The following is a 22366-nucleotide window of genomic DNA, read 5'->3' as shown; positions in this document are numbered from 1 at the left end:
ACACTGTGAACCCCAAGGATGCATTTGCATTGATTAAGTAAAATTAACTTTGCATCAGGAGGCCGAGTTAGAAACAGAAAGTAATCATAGAGCATCAGCGGACATCTGGGGGCGGTACAGAGATACAGGAAGTAGTAGAGAGTGATCTGAAGTGGCGTGGCTTTTACTGGTTTGGAGAGCGGAAGCACGGATCTTTCAGAGATGCCAGTAAGGAGAGTGGGTTAGCTAGCTGCAACTCAAATCTCTGAGCATGCAGGTGTTCACCCCAGCCTTTGAATCTTGAGTCTTATAAATAGAATGATAGCGATTTAGTGAACGCTACCTTTAGCAGCAGCTACAGAGCTGGTGCCCGTTGGAACAGAATTCCTGCCAGGACGTGGCCTGGGAGGTTAGGCTGCTGTTAGAGAAGCGGGCTGGTAACTGGGAGCTGCTATTGCTGGCTGAGATAGCAAAAGGTCAAGGTGCAGCCACTTTGCTGAAGATAAAACAGCACTAAGATATAGGTGTGATACTTCCGTCTTAAACAGCTTCCACCAGACAAAGGGAAGCAGGAACTTACACGGGCAGTTCCTCTGCCAGGTGCCTTGAAAAATCCACCTGTTACCTGCCTGGGTAACACAGTCAGGAGGAAGATGCCTCTTCTACACAAGCATCCAGGCAAGTGCAGTTGGGACTGATTGAAGTTAATTATGCCCAAGTCTTGCTTCTCTTCTCCTTTGAAGACGGGAGTCAATTTGCTTTCCTGCATCCAGGTGGTCCTCAGCTGTCCTAAATTAAAGCCCTGTGAGAACGGGGCTGGCACGGCAACTCTACCCTGCCTGGTCTACCTGGGTCCAAGTCCCCACACAGTGTTTCTGTGGAGTAGCCCCAGCGGGAGCCATAGGGAAGCAGGCGCAGAGGAGGTGCCTTCCTTCCCTCTGTTGGAAATAGGCCAGGGCTATGAATGTTAATCACCCAATCCTTGTAAAACGTACTAAGGAGACTTTAATCACAGCGGCTGGGGTCTTGGTTTTCACTCCATCTGTGAGGCTCTTTGAGAGGGAGGAGGGCTGTCTCACGCAAAAATTTCACACAGTACTGAACCTAGAGGCCCGAAAGTCAGAGCCCCGAGGAATATGCTGATCTCAGACTTGAGGCATGATGAAAACTAGGTATTAAATAATGGCCTTCAATTGCCTTGAGGCCAAATTTAAAAAGCAAGCGTTCACCCTGGAATACCGTTCCCCCACGCTACTGTGTCCTCTTTGATGCTGCTGCTGGGACCTGGAGTCTTGATCCAGGCTGTTATCTCAGGAGCACATGGCTCCTTTTGAATACACAGGTGGCAATGCCTACTTAGGTCTTTTACTTTCTCTGTCTTTAACTTACTCGACCACATGCAGGGAAACTGTACCTACGCTCTACAAGATATAAGTGTGATGAGGTTCAATTAAAGAAAGGGCGGTGCCATGCTTTGGTAGTTCCAAGGGGCTTCGTTAATGTGAGCTGTTATTGTTATTAGGGGACCTCCCTTTGCTTCAAATCTAGGAAATCTAGGAAATTCAAATCGCATGAAATCTAGGAAAGCCCTGGAGTTAGCACAGCACTCAGAGAAACCAGGCTCTGGGTAGAGTATTTAGAAAGAGGGGTAAATAAATACTCTTGCATTGCTAGTACAAATCAAAGTAATTGTGTGTATGTATCCAAACAAAAATATGCTTTCACATCCAAAGGACAGTTCCCGTCTCCAAATACACAAGGTGGTGCCAATTTCTTTACCCACAGAGAATAGTCAATGTTATAGAATATTTCATCATAAACCAGAGCTTCTAAGCCTCTTTATTGGGTCTCAAAGGAGCTGAGCAGATTGGATGGCTAACACTCGGGAAGAAAGGCTTGGGCGTGCTTGGGTCTAAGGCTACAGATAGATGTCAGGGACAAATGTTTGGAAGCCTAAGTGAAATCAAGTGAGGAGAACAGGTTTGAGGATTAAGGGACTGCTGTTCATGCTTCTTTGCCTGTTTATTTTAGGACCATGCCTGGCTGCTCTTGATTCCACGAGGGGGTTCTATTTCATTTCATTTTCTAATCACAGGCACTGCTTAACACCACTTAAGCCAATAACTCTCCAGATTTTACCCCATGGTCCCAATTTCTGGCAAAGCCCATATATGCATGCCATGGTTCTGTTGGGCATTAGATCATTTTCACTGTTTCAGAGGCAGAGGGTTTTGGAAATGGGGGCCAACGTCATTCACTGTTCTGGGGTTGGTTGCCGTCACAGGACTTGATCATGGAATATGCATGAAAAGCTTCTGGTAGACAAGCAGAAGCTGGACAAAAATCAACATGTCTGTGCTCTTTCTCTTCCTTTACACGTCTATGTTCTATAGGAAGAGCTAAGGAGCATCATGCTTGAAAAAGTCACAGCAGGGCGCACCCTTTCCTTCCAAAAGCTCAACTTTTGGTGGCTTATTTAATTAATCAGATACTTAACTGAGCAAGAACCACATCCACACACTACACCGAATGCTGAGCATATAATGAAAAGCAGAGGTAAGACACAGGACATTGGAAAAATAATGGTTTGCCCCAGGCATGGTCATCAGGTGGCTCAAAATCCAGCCTCTAGCAAGCTCAGCAAAAAGCTGAAAGTAAGAAAACAGGATTTTCTTCTGAACTTCCTTGCAGCAACAGCTGTGGCCCCTCGCGAAGCAATTAAGCCTTGTGGCTAGGATTCCAGCCCCATCTCCTCTCATCACGGGGTTGGAACATTCTGGACAGGAGACTTAATCGATGGCATTCCTTTGCTTTGCCTTGGTATCTCAGATGGTGGCTTTCCCAAGGCTGATTAGCCCCAAGTTCCTTCCCTGTGAAGCCAAAGCCACCGTGTAATTTCCATTAGACCTGAAAATGATCCTGATTTAAAGCTTAGATGGAGCCCATAAGCCCTCATCTAATCAGACTTAAGAATGAACTGGCCGGGGCTCCATGTTCTTCACGTCTTTGGTAGTCAAATGAGTCTTAAAAATACCTGCCACTCTTTGTGGGTCATGCCAAAAGCATGGTGGTAGCCTAGTTTAGATCTGTGCCCTGCAATAAATATCAGAACACTGAAGTCTGATCTCTGGGTGACTTAGGGTAAGTTATTTAGCATTTTTCCTATCTCCATCCCCATTCTTTGAGTGTCTTAGCTATACCCTGGTTTTAAACCTGAGTGTGTAGAAGAGGGGTGTAAGATGCGTGGGTGAGTAGGGTGTCAAAGGTAAAGGCTCTGACTCTGAAGAGAAGCAGAGTTTGAGGAAATGGGTTTGGGAGACAAACTCTTAGAGCCCACTAGACCAGCTGACACTGAGGATCTCCTGAATGCTGAAGGAGAAGGCAGGATGGAGCCTTGTTCCTTCCTGGATTCACCAATGCCTCCAGCAGGTACAGCAGGTACCAGTGAGATGAGTCTTTAAAGACACACTTATTTTCTTTTTATTATTGTATGCATATGTGTGAGTGGTGTGTGTGTGTGTGTGTGTGTGTGTATGTGTGAGAGAGAGCATGTGTGTGTGAGCATGTGAGTGAATGGTGTGTGTGTGTGAGAGAGCATGTGAGTGAATGGTGTGTGTGTGTGTGTGAGCATGTGTGTGTGCACACGTGAGTGAATGGTGTGTGTGTGTGTGTGAGCATGTGAGTGAATGGTGTATGTGTGTGTGTGAGCATGTGTGTGTGAGCATGTGAGTGAATGGTGTGTGTGTGTGTGTGTGTGTGTGTGAGCACGTGAGAGTGTGTGCACACACATCTTGTCCAGAGCACAGCCATGGTCAGAGGATAACTCTCTCCTTCGGCAGTGAGATTCAGGGATCTAACCTGGTCATTAGGCTCACAAAGTCTATTAGTTACTTTTCTATTGCTCCGATAAAATGCCAGCTTGTAGAAGAAAAGGTTTATTTGGGCCTACGGTTCCGGAGGGACGAGAGTCCATCATGGTGAGGAAGTCGCAGCTTGGCTGCAGGCATCAGCTGGGGCTGCAAACTGAGAGCTCACATCTTAAGCCTCAAGCACAGAGCAGAGGAAGCAAACTGGAAATGGTGTGGGCCTTTAAACTCAAAGCCTGCCTCCAGTGACTTACTTTCTACAAAACCCACACCTCCAACCTCCCCCCCCACCAACAATGCCACCAACTGGGGACCAAATGTTCAAATACTCAAGAACATAGGGGACATTTACCATTCAAACCACTACACAGAGCAAACAAAGGCTTTTACCTACTTGAACTTCTTTACTGGTCCCAATGAGCTGAATTTTGAGGGATGGATTGGAATTCTCAGAAAGAAGGAAAATGGCACTGTTATTTCCTCTGTCCTTGTAAAGGGACAATACTTTTGGATTCTGCCTAACTAAGAAATATTTTGAGAACAGATATGAAAAATAGAAGAAATGGTGCCCAGCCTGCCCACAAACACCAAAACTCTCCAGTCAGCAGAAAAGTGGGCCATAGTTGGAGAACTCTCATAGACCCTACTTTGATCCCAGGGAGGGCTTCTTATTCTCTCTCCATTGGCCAATGAGAGACAAGGAGCCGCAGGGCCTGCTTTTCCTGTTTTGTGCTGTCAGTGGGGCAGACATAGCAGCTTGTAGCTGCTGTGGAAGAGGACTGTGCGTGCCTGACAAGTGTGAACTTCACTCTTACAGGAACAGGGCTTAGGACTTCTGCCACATGGAGACGAGGATTTTCTCACACCCTTCTCAGATAAGCATCCTCAAATGTGTAGGTCAGTTAGCCCTATCCATGCATCTCAGGAAGGTCTTCTGCTGTGTCTCACAAACTTAAAGTGACTGGCTCTGTGTGTATGGCTGTCCTGAGGATGAAGAGAGTGTAGTATAGTGACAGAAAATGCATAGACATTTATGAAGTCACCCAGAGACTCAAGGAAGTGGGAGTATAGAGTTGAACCGATCAACAATGAAAAGGTCAAATATCAGGGATTGCTTTCTGGGCCTTGCCTTGGTGCTCAAAGATATTGTGAGGTCCCCATGAAAAGCCCTGAAAGCAAAATCAGGACTAGTGATATACCAGTACCCAAGTCACGCGAAGCCTCTGGGTGTCTGTGCCTCATTCAAAACATAGTCAGTGTGGGAGGATGTGGGGACAGTGGTTCTTCAGAACGTTTCAGTGAACAGACTCCTGATTTGGGAGGCCATTTACTACATGGAAATGAAGCTTTTACAGTCTCATTTAGTAGAACAGACTTCTAAAACAGCATTGTTTATAAGAAAGGAACTAAATTTTAATATGCTGTGTCTGTGAGTATGTTAGTCACCTTATTTGACACTATTATTAATAACCTTATTGCAGTATAGTTAAAAACCATGATGGAAGGAGTAACATTTATTTTGGTTGTCAACAAAATTAAGCCACAAATAATATATAGTCAAGGACAAACATCCAAGACAAATTCAAAGTCATTTGATTGCAAGAGAGTTGGCTAGCAAAGCAGGATGGTCAGGTGTTAGGATTGATATGGATTATCAATTATTGATATGATATGGAGAGAGAAAGAGAGAGGGGGGGGGAGAGAGAGAGCCAGTTATCATTATTAGGGTATTAATACTCATGACACTGGTATTATGGGTAGCAATATCAGCCTCATGTAGATATCTTAGAAACAACTTAACAATAATGTCAGGTATACATTAGAGGTGGTGTCGTGGATGGCATGGTGGCGCAGGGCAGGGTGTCTTTGCATATGGCAATAGTGAACTGTTTCTCTTTGGGAGATTGTGTGTGTCTCTTAAAACACTCATTCTTCGATGTTTGAAACATCTAATGGTGAACAATCTCCATTTCTTTTGATTGCCACCACAATGCCTACTGCCTTTGGTTGCCACCATGACGCCTGCTTGCCTATGGATCCCTGGGGCATGGGAAATGGGGTCAGCTTAGCCTGATCCTCCACTCTCCTCCCTCTGTGTCCTCACTTCACCCATTGATTCATCTAAGAGATATTCTTGAAGCCCTGCGCATTACATTACTAGAGACAATCATGAGCAGGTAGCTTTTGTTTCCTTGGTGCTTACACTGTTAATATGGGGATGCCAGAAAATAAATGAAAGATGCTACCATTTCATATTGAGCCACGAAGAAGAATCTAAGAGAGAGGATGTGAGGTCCAGTGGTCCACCCTAAGAGGCTCAGACTCCAGAGGCCAGGGGTGAGGCCCAGGACTCTGCACGGTGAACTGGAAGGTCAAGGCCTCCACTGTGTCTGCTCCTGGATGACTCCTTCTGCGTCACCATCCTAGGGAATCTTCTGGCTGTGTGACCTTGACAAAGTGCCAGTCTTCTTCGCGAGCATTGCTCCGGGCGGAGGGGGAATTGCCTGTGCGTTCCCACCTGAAGCTCCGTTTTCTGCTTCAGGCCCAGCAGCTGCCTCTGTGCAGGAATAGGCCTCACCACCTGTTGGCTATAGCTTCAAACTCAGAGGATTAACGTGTTCTTATCTGGGATGACAGGAAAAGGAGAGTGGGGGAGCGAAATTGTTAGCATGGTTCTTCTTATCGCTCTTCTTCCAGACCTCTTCTGATCCCCCGTTCCCGGACCCCCCCCCCCACTCTCAAATCCACTGTGAGCAGCTGCTGGCCCCCTGGCCTGATGGGCCTCCATGCCAGCTGTCTGACGTCACACATCAGTCTTCCATCTTTCCCGCAAATCTCTACTGATCAAATTTCATATTTCCAGGGCTCTGGCTATAAAGCTCCTTTCTCTGGTGTAATTAATAATTAGAGGGGAAATATTAGCCAACAGACGCTCAATCCCCATCTGTCAAGAGAGGAAATTCCCATCCAAGTGGAGGCTCACTGCTTTCTTCAGGGGATGGTTGCTCACAACCCGTCTTTCTGAACAGAGCACTTCTAATGGGCAGCAGAGTCACGCCTCCAAGTGTTCAGTGTCTTCTATACTTCTGTAATTTATTTTTTAATTTGAAAATCCTGTTTTGTTCCCTTCCTCCTGTCTCCACTTCCATATTGCTTGCAATGTTAAGGCTGTGGGGAAAACTCAGAAGAAAGGACTGTTGCTACAGAATGTTCCTTTGGCCATTCTGATACATCCCATAATTGTCCTCTGAAAGGACTGGCTTCGTATGTGAGGGGCATGACTTGGAAGAAGTGACACAAGAAAGGTCCCCTGTGAGACCTACATGGTGACACTTAGCTGAGCACAGTCTTTTCTCATTAAATATTTCTGTCACTCATAAACGATGTCGTGAACTATTTTTTCAACTCAATATGGACACCCTAAACAAAACACATGGACAAACCCCCAAAGGGCAGCGAGTTCCTAGAATGAGGGTTAGTTTGCTGTCTCAGTGATACCTGAATCTCTTCAGATTCACTGGGTCACTTCTGAGACCTACCCTTTGACGAGGACCTAAAATGTATTCTGTGGCTGAGAGGCCAGTTACCTACAAAGTAAAAGTTCAGTCTGTCATTTAAAGAAGACCTGAGTGCTTAGAGAGGGGGAGTCTCCAAAATAGTGTCAGTTGCTTTAAAATACAGTGTTTGGCTGCCACAGGCTTGGATTATCCGTACAACTAGAAGTCAACATAGATGACAATCACAGGGAGTGAGATTTTAGCTTGAATTTCTGGGCACTGGCGTCAGAAGTTCTAGAACAATCCTGGCCTGCCAGTGTCGGCTTCGTGGGGCTATGCCAGTGTCTTCCCCTCTCTCTACTTTAGCTTTGTCTTGTAGCACAGGAATAATTATTGTCCTGAAGGGCTGTGAGGAGAAATGGGATAGTCGTATGAAGTATTGCACTGCATGTGGGAGGGGGGCGGGCACACAGTAAGCATTGACTATTTATATTATTACAAGATGTGGAATGTCACCTGGTCAGAAAACTCAACATATTCCAAAATGCTTTCTATAAATCCAGATTCCGTAAAGATGACAGGGCCACAGATGGACAGAAAGTTCTGGGCTAAGATTGGGTGAGATTGGTGGATGCACAGGACAGAAAAGGAAAGCAAGTGGCTTCTGTATAACCAAGTGTTTCCCATTTATTTCTCCATGCAATTCTTGTTTAGGAGAGCAAATAAATTGGGTAAGCTAGTGTTATATAAAACATATTGGTGGGGAAGCTGAGTGATATGACTGGCCAGTATGCTAGTGATGCTGGTGGGTCGGTGGGCGGGTGACTACATTTTGATGTGTTCATTAGATTTGATTTATGAGAAGGCCCCCTGTTCTTGTAAAGTGTTAAGTGTCCGAGGACAGTGAGCAATGTTGTACTTCCACACTGACGTTGACAACGTGACGACCCCACACAGATCACCTCCCTAAATCTCTAGGTTTGGACACAATCAAGGGTTTCGGAAGGCCTGGTTGGGAGAGAACAGAACATTTTATTCATTTCCTCCTCGTGGGAAAGGCATTTGTTCATGCCAGGCCTTATCATGAGCAACAGAGGTAGGAGAGTGACTGAGACTTCATTCTTCTCCTCAAAGGCACGTGTAGGAAAGGACCCATAGACCTGCGCTGTAGCTTCACCACAGCTTCAAAGGGCAGGATAAAAAGAGAGGGGCAAGGACAGATGCAGGCAGAAGAGCTCTGGCTAAGGGGAATACTCCGCGGGTGTCTTCCGTACTCTCTCTGTGAGCAGAATATACTCACATGTGTTGTAGACAAGGGTGAGAGAAAATGATCCTTCTAGAGTGGAAGGACAGATTGAGAGACCTGGGGGCAGGGGACGCGCAAAGGCAGAAAGAATTTATGTTCAAAGACATAAATTTCTGGAAGGTGCCAGCCGTGCTCCATGCTAGATAGTCATGGTGTTGTGGGATTTCAGATTTGCTTCTACGGCTGAAGAAATAAATGCTTGAACATGCTGAACATGCTTGGCTCTGCTATAATTTCTGCACACTGAAGGCGGAGGCAGGAGAATCCCCAGATCAAGGCTACTGTGGGATTCCCTAGTGAATCAACTGTTTCAAAAATAGTACTTAAAAAAATAAACTGCACCCTTGTTCAAAAATGTACACATGCAGAGTGGAAGAGAGAAGGCTTTTAAGACTCTTCCCTTTTTAATATTCTCTGATTTCATAACATATATGTATATACATACACACACACATATATATGTATTTTATACATATATATATATATATATATATATATATATATATATATATATAATCCCTTCTATAATGGGATCCATGTTGCTTTGTATTGCTGTCCCAGCACACCAAAAAGCCTGTTCTGTGAATCTAATTACTTTCAAAATTATTTATTATTCCTAGTAGTAGTATTAGTATTTGTATGTGTGTGTGTGCATGCGTGGGTGTGCATGCATATATCAGAGCCTGAAGCGGATGCTGAGTGTCTTCCTCATTCACCACCCACCTTATCTTTTGAGGCATGGTCTCCCATTGAGCACAGAGTTTGCTGGTTTGGCTAGTCTGGCCGCCTAGTGACCTCCAAGGACCGATCTGCTTTTACTTCCCCTCCCTCCGTGTGTGGCTTCAAGTTTCTGACGCCTTCCTTTCTCACTCTCTACTTTCAAAGGGGAGATTTGAATTCGGGATTCTAAGAGTGGCCTTCTGAGGGGTGCTCATATCATGCATCTTCCGCCTACTGGCAAGATGATGCTGAATCCGGCTCAAGCCCACGTGTTTCTGGTTACTGGCTCCCAAATGCATTACTTTGCATTTTCCAAGCTGAATCCCATTTCATTCTTTTCCACCCAATTTTCTATAATCTCTTAATATTATTCATCTGTTCATTGCCTGCCCACGCTGGGCTCTGCTTTGTCTAGCCTGGCACCTTCTTCACGGTCCATGACTTTTTTTTTTTAGAAAGAAGCCATGTCTACTAATTTCCTGTGTTAGGCAACTTGTGACCTCACAGGCTGATCTTCTCTGTCTCAGATGAAGGACTTCTACCTTTCACCCAGAAATACCACTTTGCGAATACATCTCAAAATTCTAATATCTTCTCTTCAAATTTTCAAGTCTTAAGGATGCCAACTTCTCATTAAAATGATGCTGGATGCCATCACTGGAATGTAATAGAAGTCAATACCCCCATTTAAGGATGAATAAAAGAGCCAGTTTTTGGTGGTGCCTACGTGTAATTCTGGTAGTCCAGAGGTTGAGGCCGAGGCAAGAAGAGTACCAGTCTGTGGCTTCTTGTGGTCTGTATAGCAAGGTCCAGGTTAGCATGGGCACATAATAGTACACTATTTCAGAAAAGAGAGTATGGGAAAACAAAAACAAAAACAAAAAACCAGGTTCAGATAGACAAGCTAAGCATGCAGTTTGCATGCCAGGGTATGGAAAATGAGTGAGTGCCCAAAGTGCCTGCTGTCTAGAGTGGAGAGGTCACACCATAACATGACAAATGGAAAACAATGATTTTATAAAGTGCCTTGCTTTGACACAGTGATGGTGCCAAGGAAACTCTGATCTCCAGAATCTCATTATCCTACAGATATATTTACTGATGCCCTAGAGCACTGGTTCTCAATCTGTGGGCCATGACCCCTTGGGGGGGCCAAGTGACCCTTTCACAGGGGTCACCTAAGATCATCAGAAAACACAGATATTTACGTTATGATTCATAACAGTAGCAAAATTAGAGGTATAAAGTAGCAATAAAATAATTTTATGGTTGGGGCCACCACAACATAAGGAACAGTGCTAAAGGGTCACAGTGTTAGGAAGGTTGAGACCGCTGCTCTAGAGGCTGCAGGAGTGTGGAACTCATTCCTTCTCCATAGCCCCCGCCAGAAGGACAGATTTTAATGTCAGCTCCCTCCCTTCTTTCTTGGCCTAACAGCGTTTATCTTTACTCCAACTGCTGGTTTTAGGTCCCCCCAACACACACACACAGTCACCAGTCTTCAAAAGGGTTATAAGTGCTTTTTTTTAACCACCCACATTTCCATATTGAAGATTCTGGGTGATTTTTCTGATATTTATGCATCCACATTTCTAAATACCATCTGCAATGAGTTGCATGTTTACGGGGGTTTAATCTACTGAAGACTTTCCTGGGTTCTGACCTCGATCCAAGATTGCAGTTTGTTGTTTTCTGTTGCCTGGCCACCACTCACTGACTTCTTTGGGTGTGTGATTTCCCTACGGTATCTCCCACATCAAGGCAATCACGAATAAAAACTCTTCCCTTTTAGAATATTAGGCTAGAATTAAATATCACTCTAATTTCTTTCTGCCAGTTTTCCCCTCCTAGTTTTGAGTAGGGCATGGTTCTACATTACACCAAAACATCTAAATAAGAAAAAAAGAAAAAGAAAAAAAGAAAAAATTCAGCCAAACCAAATGTTTCAGATGTTTCTCCACCAAATCCAGATGTTTGGCAAAGCGTGAACAATATCTCTGGATGAGTGAGCCCCTATGGTCAACATTTTCTTCATACCTCTTTGCTTAAAAACACAGTTTTAATGGCCTGACTGTGTGCAGTTTGTAATAATGGCCTGACTGTGTGTAGTATGTAACAACAGTGGATTATGGAAGATTCGATCTTTGTGAGAAAAGAACTTCAGGCTGACTCCGTTAGTCAATCCTGATATAAAAAATGCTTCCCTGAGTGGATGCTTCATTGTTACCATGAAGAATTGTGGGTCAGGAAGTGGGCTTCTGTCCCAGGCTGAATAAATACAGATGCAAAAGTTTCAAGGAGAGAGAAGTAGGAACTTGGAACATTTTTGAGTGCTGGGCTGTGGTAAACATTTCAAAATAGCTAGACTATCCAATTATTTTTATTATTCATAATTTGCCTAACAAGTCCCTTAATAGAATCAAAAGGAAAGCACATATTTTCACATTTAAATACTCATTTTCATTCTAAGAGATTTGAAGCAACAACCACGTTGTTCCTCATATTTTCTCAATATTCCAGTAGAGAGAGTTATATTATCTTTACCTATCAGGTGACTACAGTTTCACATAAAATGTTGAAAACAACTAGGTGGTGGTGATGCACAAGCCCTTAATCCCAGGACTCGGGAGGCACAGTCAGGTAGAGCTCTATGAGTTCTATGTCAGCCTGGTCTACAAAGCAAGTACCAGAACAGCCAGGGCTCTTACATAAAGAAACTGGGTCTTGAAAAAACAAAACAAAACAAACAAAAAAAGTTGAAAACATTTTAAGAGTAAACTAAATCTAAGACCATAGGTTTAAAGGGCATTAGATATGTTTTAAGGAAAACCCCCATCCACAGGCTAAAGACTGTACCACACCTGGTGCATCTACTGGACAACCAGGAAGATCTAGGTGATTTAGAAACAGAGGATGTGTGTGTGTGTGTGTGTGTGTGTGTGTGTGTGTGTGTATGTGTGTGTGTGTGAGAGAGAGAGGGGGGGAGGGGAGGGGAGAGAGAGTGTGTGTGCGTGCACACACCTTGGTCTCTCTTTCTCTTTGGCTTCAATTGGGTGACCCTTGATGTTCCTTCTCTTGTCTTTTGGCATTGATAAAATTACTGTTGTTTGAAATAACCTATCATATCTATTATGTTGTTGCTCCCATTTCTGGAATGTTGTATGATTGTTTTTTCCTAAGAAGAGGGACGCTACCCCTGTCCCTCTTCTTAGGAGTTCTTCCTTCAATTCCAGTATTTCTTAAAACTCTAAACGCAAAGCGGTCCCACCTTCTTATGGCTTCTGTAGCTTGAGCTCTGGTCGCATTTGGCTCTACGTTTGGCAGCTTCCTATCATGGCACACACATGTCCCCACACCACAGGGACAGATAGTCTACCCTGGTCCCTCTTCCAATTCCAGGGTTATCCTAGGGTGCTTGATTATCTGATGAGACAGTCACCTGAGTTCTGTCCCCCTCCAACACCGTCAACCCTTTCCCAGCAGCAGCTGCTACCACCCACCTGCTCCTGGCAGGGCTCTAGGACAAGGTGAGGACTCTAAAACCCTTACAGCAGAACTGAATAGGTAAGGAGCTCTGACCGGTCTGCCAGACCACCTAATGACGGAAAATTTGGCCTGGCAGGCAGTTAATCAGCTGCAGTGGCTCCAGAGCTCTGGGTGGAGTCAGGGAACAAATTTATATGCTCCCCCTACATGTGTGTGGGGGGGACCGCTTCATCTCATCTGAGCTATACATCTGTAGCCTCTTTATAAGCTCTGGCAGCCATTCTCGAGGCCCCAGTGGAGACTTGCCTGGTTAAGAACAACTGAATGTGCCTCCCCACCTCTTAGCCAGCTTCCAAGTACAGCAGAAATTGCCTGTCCAGAATTTAAATTTCCTTGAATTGAGGTTTCTACCACTAGCACCTTGGGTTTATATAAAAGGGTAAAATTTCTCCCTTGGACGGTGACTATAAAAGCCCTTAACCTTATTTTCCAGCCAAGCCAACTTTAAATTAAATGGCTTCATGTTGGAACATCAGCATCTGGAGGAGGCTCTCACGAAGCCTGTGATAAATCAGCAGCTTCTGCGGGTGAAAGGTCACTTTCATTCTCCATTCTCTGCCCGAAAAATAGTAAGGCAATAAATAACACCACCACAAAGATGCTGTGGACACTACAAAGGCTTCGTGGAGGCACCAGGACAGTCCTGCGTGGGCAGAGAAGGCAAGCTCTATGGAGCTGCCACCCACTTGAATGAGAGGAATGAGAAAATTGGCCTACTGACGGGAGGTAATTGGGTAGCCCATGTCGTTACCTGTACCATCCCACAGCAGAACCTGCTACATGACTGCCACTTCAAAACACCCAACAATAGTCACTTTTATCCGTAGGGAAGAATTTAAAGATACCTAGTCTAAACCAGAAAGCTAGGATAGTTCTGAATCTTTTTATACAAGCACCATGACACCCAGCACTCGCTCTGACAACCAAGACAGCTCCGAAGTGGCTGGCAGACAGTATATACAGCGTGGTTACACCAGGAAAAGGAGCGCTTGATGTCCCACATTTGATTGAATGAAACAAAGTGATATTTAACCACAGTGCTCAGAATAGCACGAAGCTTAAAACGTAATTATTTATTTCTGGAATTTTCCATCTAATACGTTTGGACCTTGCTGGACCATGGGTAACTGAAACAGCAGAAAGCAGACTGGTGGATAAAGATGGGTTTCCGTTGCATTGATGAGGGCGGGAGGTGAGATAGTTGGGAAGGGTCTTTACGTCACAGGCTAAGTAAGGAGGCTTCGTAAAATCACCTGCCAGTTCTTAAGTGTTCTTTCCTTGGCCTTGGGCACTTTGTTTTCCCTCTTGCTTTAGCTTTCTTCCATAGGGCCAGCACTATCCACCTCTTCTCCCTGTCTAACCCTATGTAGAGGCTCCAGGCTTACCCCAGGTCATCTCAGGGCCTCTCTCCATCTCTCTTCTTATGCACAATTTTGCTATATTCTCTCAGTCTCTAATTGGTAGGGCCAACTGAAGGCCACACTCAGCAAGCTAAGGACACGCCTCTCCTCAGGTGCCACTTGTCTCATATAGGGGAGGTGGGGTGGAGGGTGAGGACCGTCACGTTTCTTTTTCTTCCGAAACAGGTAAGTTATTTAGAACTGTGTCTACTATAGTACAAACACACACAGACTACAGCTGTTAGCGTTATCCTTGAACAATGCAATGGCTCTATCTTCAGGTTACTACGTTGAAAGCCAACACTTTAGCTGAACTCCTTAAAAGGCAAGCTCCTTCCAATCTGATTAGGACACAATGGGAAATCCCTCATGAATGAGATTACCGTAGAGTACGATATGCCCTTCTGCCATGTGCAGTCATAGTGAGATGAAAGTCATCCATGAGGTGCTGGCCATTGCCAGACACCACGTCTGTTGATCTTAGAGGTTTTAGTTTCCACGATTTTGAGGCATCAGTTTCTTTCATTTATAAGTTACTCAGACTACTTTATTAGAGCTTCCTAAACAGACCAACACAAATGTTATTTTAGAGAGGGGAAATTTTTTCTGGTATCTGTGTATCGGTTCCAAAGATTTCTCTCTGAATTTGAAATTCTCACCAACTGGCTCTTCACTGACTTTCACATATAAAGTCTTCAGGGGTCCCTAAACTTTGCCAAATAAATGTCTAGGCTATGAGCTCCTCACAAGGGTTCCTGTGTGATTCTGGTTTTAGCAGTCCATGGGAACTGAAGTGGCGGTGGGTCGACTCTGTCTCATGAGCTATGTGGTTATCTTGAGGTGCGCTCTGTACAGGAAAGAGTATAAAACGTCAACATAACTATTTACTTGAGAACATGGATAGGTGGTTTTTGCGTATCTCCATCTCAAGACTTCTCATTTCTTTCCAGTGTTCCCATGCTCCTTGTTCTGACCCTCTTGTCAGATCAGTTCCTTGAGCCCAGTTCTGACCTGCTCCACTTCCCCAGTGTCCTGTGCTGTCCCTTCTCACTCCACCACGCCAAGGCTATGGAACCTTCCTTGTGTGCTTCAAGAATGATGCACAATTCTTTCCTAAATACTCTCCCCACCCTGTCCTCGCCTCTCTGCTGCCAAAGTTCAAAAATGGTAACTGCAGCACTGTTCCCATAAAGAAGCAAAACAAAGCAAACAGACAAACAAAAAGCCCACTCTTCTCAAAAGCTCCGAGTGGCCCCTCAACCTCTTAAAGTGACAGCTTCAATAATCACTCCCACAGCCCCTCATTTTGACCCCGACTGACTCTCCAGCCTCATTGCTGGCCATTCTCCATCATCCCTTCTGCCATGGTCACAAAAGGCCTGTGTGTTTTCTGTTTCCCCTTTTGCTTTGAACATACAAATTAGGATTTACTAAGAAGAATGAGATCCTTGGACGGGTCATCGCATGAGTGTCTGAAAGAGCTAAGAAGTTGCTGTGTCAAGGCAAGTCCCCACTAAGACATGGGGGAATAACCCTGGTGCTTTGACTGGGAGTCTTCATTGCCCTAATAGGCCATGAACTTCCTAAGTCCGACACCTGTACCTGCTCTTCCATGTACCAGAATCCTCCTCTCTCCAGTCTATGCACAATGTAAGAGCTCATTGATGTTTACTAGAGAGGTAGTTGTATGAAAAACTGCTCTAGTTTGCCCATCATTGGTTGATGAGGATCCTGCTCACATGAGGGACTTTGGTCTTCATCCTGTTCTCTGACCACATCTCCTGGCTCTAGGCCATGGGACCCATTTGGGCCCAGGAGGAAGACTGAGCACAACACGGCATTACCGTATACCCACTTCAATGGAAGAAGAAGAAATGGAGACAGGTTCATCATTCCCTACTGCTCTCTGCCTCCTGGGAACTTACTCTGGAATGACTTGGAGTGACAGCTCCAGAAAGTGTCCTGGGGCTGAAGCTATAGGGAGCAGAAGAAAGCATGGCTCATTCTAACAATTCTGTCTTGAGGGAGAGTTTGCTCATGATCAGATTTTTCACCAAGCCCAGGGACCAGCTGATGTGTTTCTTAAGGTCTTCTGTTATATTTCAATGTTGCTAAGGACCAGGGTGTCTGCACCATGTAGGAGACTTCCCCAAAGGATGTGCAGAGCAAAGTTTTCCTGAAGGCTTAGAGAGGGAGATGTTTCTCTTGAGCAAATGGCTTGTTCTTATTGTCTAGGTACTACAATTCCTGGAATCGATTATCTGTCCCCCACACACCCCCCCCCCATTTTTTCTTGTTTCTGGACAACTTAGAATCAGAATGGCAACAAATATCCAGGATTTATGGTACTCATGTTTTATATCAAATATTTTACAAATTCATCATCTTAATGTTGCATACCTGTTTCTATTTTCCGTTAGTTTCTCATTCAAAAACCACTTTTGTACTGCATTTCTTTTGGAAACCTCTCTAAAATTCTTCTAAAATAGGTCACAACAGAAACAAATCATAGTTCTTTGCTGTAACAGATATTTCCCTATGCTCATCATAATACTGGTTACTATGTGTGGAGAATGTTGGGGTTCCGAGACTCCGAACTCCCTTACAGGCAGAACAAAGGAAAAGGCCAGTGCATTGCTTCAGACTACAGCTCACAAGTGGTGCACATACCCCAGAGCCCACCCAGAAGCCTGAGAAATGCGAACACACTTCCCAGGGATACAACTACTTACGTCCAAATTAGTAACTAGTCAGCGGAGCCTCGCCCATGCCTGGGTGTTTTCACTCTGCAGATGTGGCTCGATTGCAACCTCTTCCCAATTGGCACAGCTGTCGCCAGCTGCAGATTGTAGTTCTGCACACACAGGCAGCTGTGGGGAAAGAGGCACCGCAGTTTAGCTATCTCTTTCAATAAAGAAATAACCGCCATCAGCTTTAAACACCACTCTGATACAGGGAGGTCTCTGGGCAACTTGGGATCATCCACTTATTGACTGGATCCCCACTGTGAGTTAGGCAGTGTATGTCAGGGAAAGTTAGGGGGGTGTGAACAGGAAGATGAGGACATCCAGGTGAGCAAAAGAAACAGCTCCAAAGAAGGTGAAAACAAGAATGGGAAGACTGAAAAGAAGTGTGGGGGTTGAGAAGAGGGAAGGAGTAGGGGTGGGAGTGGGGGCAGTTCCTTGGTTTAAACTAGTCAGGAATTTTCGGAGTCTGAGCTACATTCTAAAGTGGCCAGAATTTGGCCATTGTATACAGCCCGATAATAATAATACATGGACGTGTTCAGCTCAGGGTGTGTTTGGAGAATGGGGATTAAGTCAGTTTGCCTCAATTCAATGATATATTATTTTATACCATCATGGAAGTAGGGTAGGGGTAGGTCAGGGAAGTTTCTCCATTTTATTTCCAGAATCTGTCATGGTTGGTCTCACTTACCAGCATGGTAGAAGCCCAGTGTCCCTGCTAATTTCCCAACACCCCGACAAAAGGGAGAAGGGCTTAGTTCATCTGTGGTTCTGGAAAGACATAGTTTATCACAGCTGCAGGAAGGAGCAAGCGGCTGGAATGTCATACCACATCCACGTTCAGGAGTGACTGCCAAGTGAGTGGGGCTGTAAAGCCTCAAGACCCACCCCTGTGACTGACTTCTTCCCAACAAGACTCCACTCCTTAAAGGTTCCACAACTTTTCCGAAGAGCACCAACTAGGAACCAAGTGTTAGAACGTGTGAGCCTATGGGCGGTGTTTTACAATCACACGACAACATCTGGAGAATAGAGACACAACAAGATCCGAAGGTGATGATAGGACTTTGTTTTCCTGACTCTTCTCAGAGAGATAGAACTAATATCCATTTCCCAGGGAAGATTCAGGGTGCGTGTTTGTAAATTATACTGATCTTTATTGTTTTGGTCCTTGGTAGCTACTTGGTGTGGCAATGAATGATGGCATGGACTACGCTATGATTAAGAGATGCTCCAATTATTAGCAATGACAGCCACCTTGTATCAGTGGAAATATGGAAAAATTTTGGGCTGGTGTACCAGAATTAGATGCATCAAATAAAGCTTTGCTCTAGGATACCGAGAAGACAGTGGATAGTTTTTGTTGTAATGGGTTTACCATTTACTGTATGGCATAAGTCTATAATTATTTATTTAGATATTTGTCAAAGCTTTTCTATTTTTTAAAATAAACTGGGCAGCATATAGTTAAAATAGGAAGTGCAGGCTTAATGAAGTATTAAGAACAAAGTTTGTGGTTCAAGAAAGGTTATGAAGAACATAGAATGTACAAAAAGTTTGCAGACATTTAGAGTCTGCAGTGGGGGATAGAATCTGCAGAAAATCGGAGAACACAGATCTACCGAGGAAGCATCAGGCTGGACTTTAAAACTTCTGTTGTTAAGAAGTAAGTCCTCCTATGAGCGAATACTTTGGTTTTACAAGGTTATGTTATTTAGAACTTTAAAAAATGATTTATATGCTTTTTACTTTATATACACCTGTCTGTAACTAAGTGTATGTATGTATAGATCGTGCATACACATCCGATGCTTATAGTTCCTTGCAGAGGCAAGAAGAAAGCATCATATTCCCTGGAGCCGGAGTTACTGTTGGTTGTGAAGCATTCGGCATGGGTGCTGGGAACTGAACTCCTGTCCTCTAGGAGAGAATCAAGTGCTCTTAACTGTGAAGAGACCTTTCTAGCCCCTACCAGGTACTTTTATAGCTCATTTTGAAATATAAATTTTACTTGGGCAGACCAATTCCTCTAAATTAATATCATCTATTCTTGATCCTGAATTAAGTGTTTACTGATTGAATGTGATTTGAGGTGCTTTGCTCTGTGGTGAAGAGTGTTTCACACATGCTTTTATTGTAGATCCATTCTGCAAACCTAAGTCTCTTTGTAGGGGTCCTTGTTTAAACCATTTGCCAATCTTACAAGAGCTGTGTGAGATATTGATAAATGTATCTATTTTAATGTGCGCACCAAAGCCAACCTGACTCAAACTACAGCAAGCTAACAGTGTGCTAAGGTATTGAAGTCACCCTCACCCCAGGTGTGTGAAGATATCATTCTTACCTTAGAGCCTTTGCATATTAAAAGCGACCACCCGGCCGGCATTGGGCTTGAGCAGAGGGGCCATATCAACCAAGATCGTAGTAAATAGGAGAGAAGTTAAAAATTAATACCCAAATTTTTCTATGAATAATAAATATAAATACAAATTAGAATACCTTCTAGTAACATCTCCCTTTGTATACCTCTACTGTAAACAGCTGCTATTGTGTCCTTAGATGAAGAGATCAGTTTCTTTATCAACATGTTCTCCCCCACGCCCATACGCATCTCACATGGAAATAGGACAGATGTTGACCTCGTTGTATTATTGTGAGGACTTTAATAGGTTAACACATGTGAAGTCCTTAGAAGATTCCCTCAAGCCTTGTTGTGTTACTCTTATCATCATTATTATTTACCATCTTTTTATTATGGCAAGTCTTAAAGATAGCTAGCACTTAATGAATCAAAGAAAGGCCCACCGTGAAGTCACAACAGTGTCCTCTAGCCATTTGAAAAGACCAGTCCTGTCTTCATTTTTCATGATCTGTACAGGGCTGGGCTCATCAATGCTGGTGGAAATCAGGAGTGGCATTATGCCCACTCTACTCACCATCTAATGTGAATTCTCTCATCTAGTACAATGGGGTAACAGTGCCCACTTAGCAAGGTGGTCAAGAGAGATACGTTATTTATGTCAGACCGTGGATGCAAAGCAACCAGCACAGTGCCTAGAAATCTGGGCATGTAGACATCTCAAACAGCCAAACCTGCGGCATCCATTGTCCTTCCATCCTAAAGAAAACGAGTGTGGCCATTTCTAGCATGTTCAGGCTTGCTGGCGAGAACAGCTGGGTGGGAAGTCATGCTGGAGTCGCAGATCTTGACTCATGGTGGAGCCTCTTCCAGGCAGAGTTCTTAAGTCACCATATCACCATGGGTTAAAGGAAGAAAAATATTGATGTTTTATTGAGTTTCTCCTATAGGTCAGATCATGTGTCATGGCTGTGATCTAAACAATGAGCCGGTGCAGAAGGAATGCACAGCTGAGACGGATGAGATAAACCCTCCACAGCCTTGACTTCTCCAAGACCCAGTAAATTGCTTCCTTTATTTAATTACAAATTAATTGAAAACATTCCCATGCTGAGCAAACGGTACTGGTTCCCGATTTGTTGATAATAGTTTAATCCTCCTGTAATATCCCATAGACACCAATGCATGGTTATGTCATCAATTTTATACTTGCAGCTCTGAATAAACATGGCTGCCTGAGGCCAGGAACAGGATAGATGCAGAGGGAGGCTTACCATAGGGAGAGTAACTCAAAGGTAAGTTGATCAGATGGTCTTAGATAGAACCGGTTCCGAGAGGTCCTGGCAGGGAGACAGTTGGGAGCAGTAGAACACTTGACGATGAGAAATTTCTGGAAGGTAGCATCACTGTGTTTGTCAGGGTGTGGATTCATTAACCTTGACTTTACTTTTTCTCTTATTCAGTTAAGTGCCTACTCTCGGGTCAGAAGACTACTTCAGTTGTAGGGGTTGAGGAACTATAATGACATCACCCTCCTGCCTCTGTAAATGTGCTTATTTTATAGCCCATATTTACTTGCTTATGGAGTGGAGCGTGGATCCCATTGTGTGCGGTAACTCTCTCCCTTATGTGGCTAACTCAGAGCAGAGTATCTGCAGAAGGAGTTTTACAAATAAGGATAGGTGCCAAACGAGCAAGGGGAGCAGGGCTCCCAATGCTCAAGACCCACTTTAAAGGGGAAAGTGAGACTCAGAAAATGTCAAATTTGAAGGATTTTGGAGGCCACACCATGAACTGGAACATCAGAGTACTAGCTGAAAATACACCCAGAAAGACCTGGTGAATGACTCACTCTGCCCTCCTCTTAGCGACATGTGCTCTTCCCCTGTGCTTTCCCACAGCGAGTCTGTGATGGAGGAGGGTCATTTGTCTATGTGTTACTTTCATTGGTTAATAAAGAAACTACTTGGCCCTTTAATAGGACAGAAAATTAGGTAGGTGGAGTAAACAGAACAGAATTGTGGGAGAAAGAAAGCAGAGTCAGGCAGACGCCTCACACAGTCACCATGAAGCTCTGGCCCAAGATGGATATAGGTTAGCATCTTCCTGGTAAGTCACCACCTCATGGTGCTACACACATTATTAGAAATGGGTTAATCAAGATGTGAGAGTTAGCCAGTAAGGGGCTGGAGATAATGGGCCAAGCAGTGTTTAAATGAATACAATTTGTGTGTTGTTATTTCGGGTGTAAAGCTAGCTGTGCGGGAGCTGGGCGGGACAAAAAGCAGGCCTGCTCGCCTTATCACTACAAGTCTGACTGTCTTCCAGGCCAGGAGAGCTTTGGGGGCTTCCAGGTGGGGAATGTCAAACTGTAATTTCCTTCACCTAATCCATGCTTGATGCATGGCTTACAGAATCAGTAAACATTTTATATATGAAACACTAGGAGAGGGGGAAAGAAAGACAGGGATGCAAAAGAAGGGATTGAAAGGGTTTTTAGCCATGAAAAGTGTTTCTTTCAAGTTAAGTCAGAAAGCCAAAGTTGACTTTTCATGTTTAGGGTTTAAAAGTTGATAATTTGTATCATTTCATGCAACCACTTAAGCTGCATGTAGTCATCACTATAGAGCCAACATCACGGCAACTTGAAGAAGAACACAAACAATGGTTTCACTAAATAAAGATAAAGCCAACTCAAATTCAGACCTTGGGGAGGCAGCATCCACCCCTCACTGTAGTGATTGGTTGCTGTATTATAGCAGATCACTGAACTGGTAGAGCCAAGATAAAATACTGATTGTAGTGATATTTTTTGGAAGTCTCCCGCTCACGCTTCCCGAATCCTCATTTCCTTCATGGGTCTCTGAGGGAGTTGAAAACTAGATAATGATACTTGTGGTTTTCCTTGTTTGCCTGATGCAGAAAGCAAGTTATGATAGAAAGTAA

The sequence above is a fragment of the Arvicola amphibius genome, chromosome 14 (assembly GCF_903992535.2).
Source record: "Arvicola amphibius chromosome 14, mArvAmp1.2, whole genome shotgun sequence".
In the NCBI taxonomy this organism is placed as follows: Eukaryota; Metazoa; Chordata; class Mammalia; order Rodentia; family Cricetidae; genus Arvicola; species Arvicola amphibius.
The sequence above is the reverse complement of the archived record's forward strand: the minus strand, read 5'-3'. Positions refer to the sequence as shown.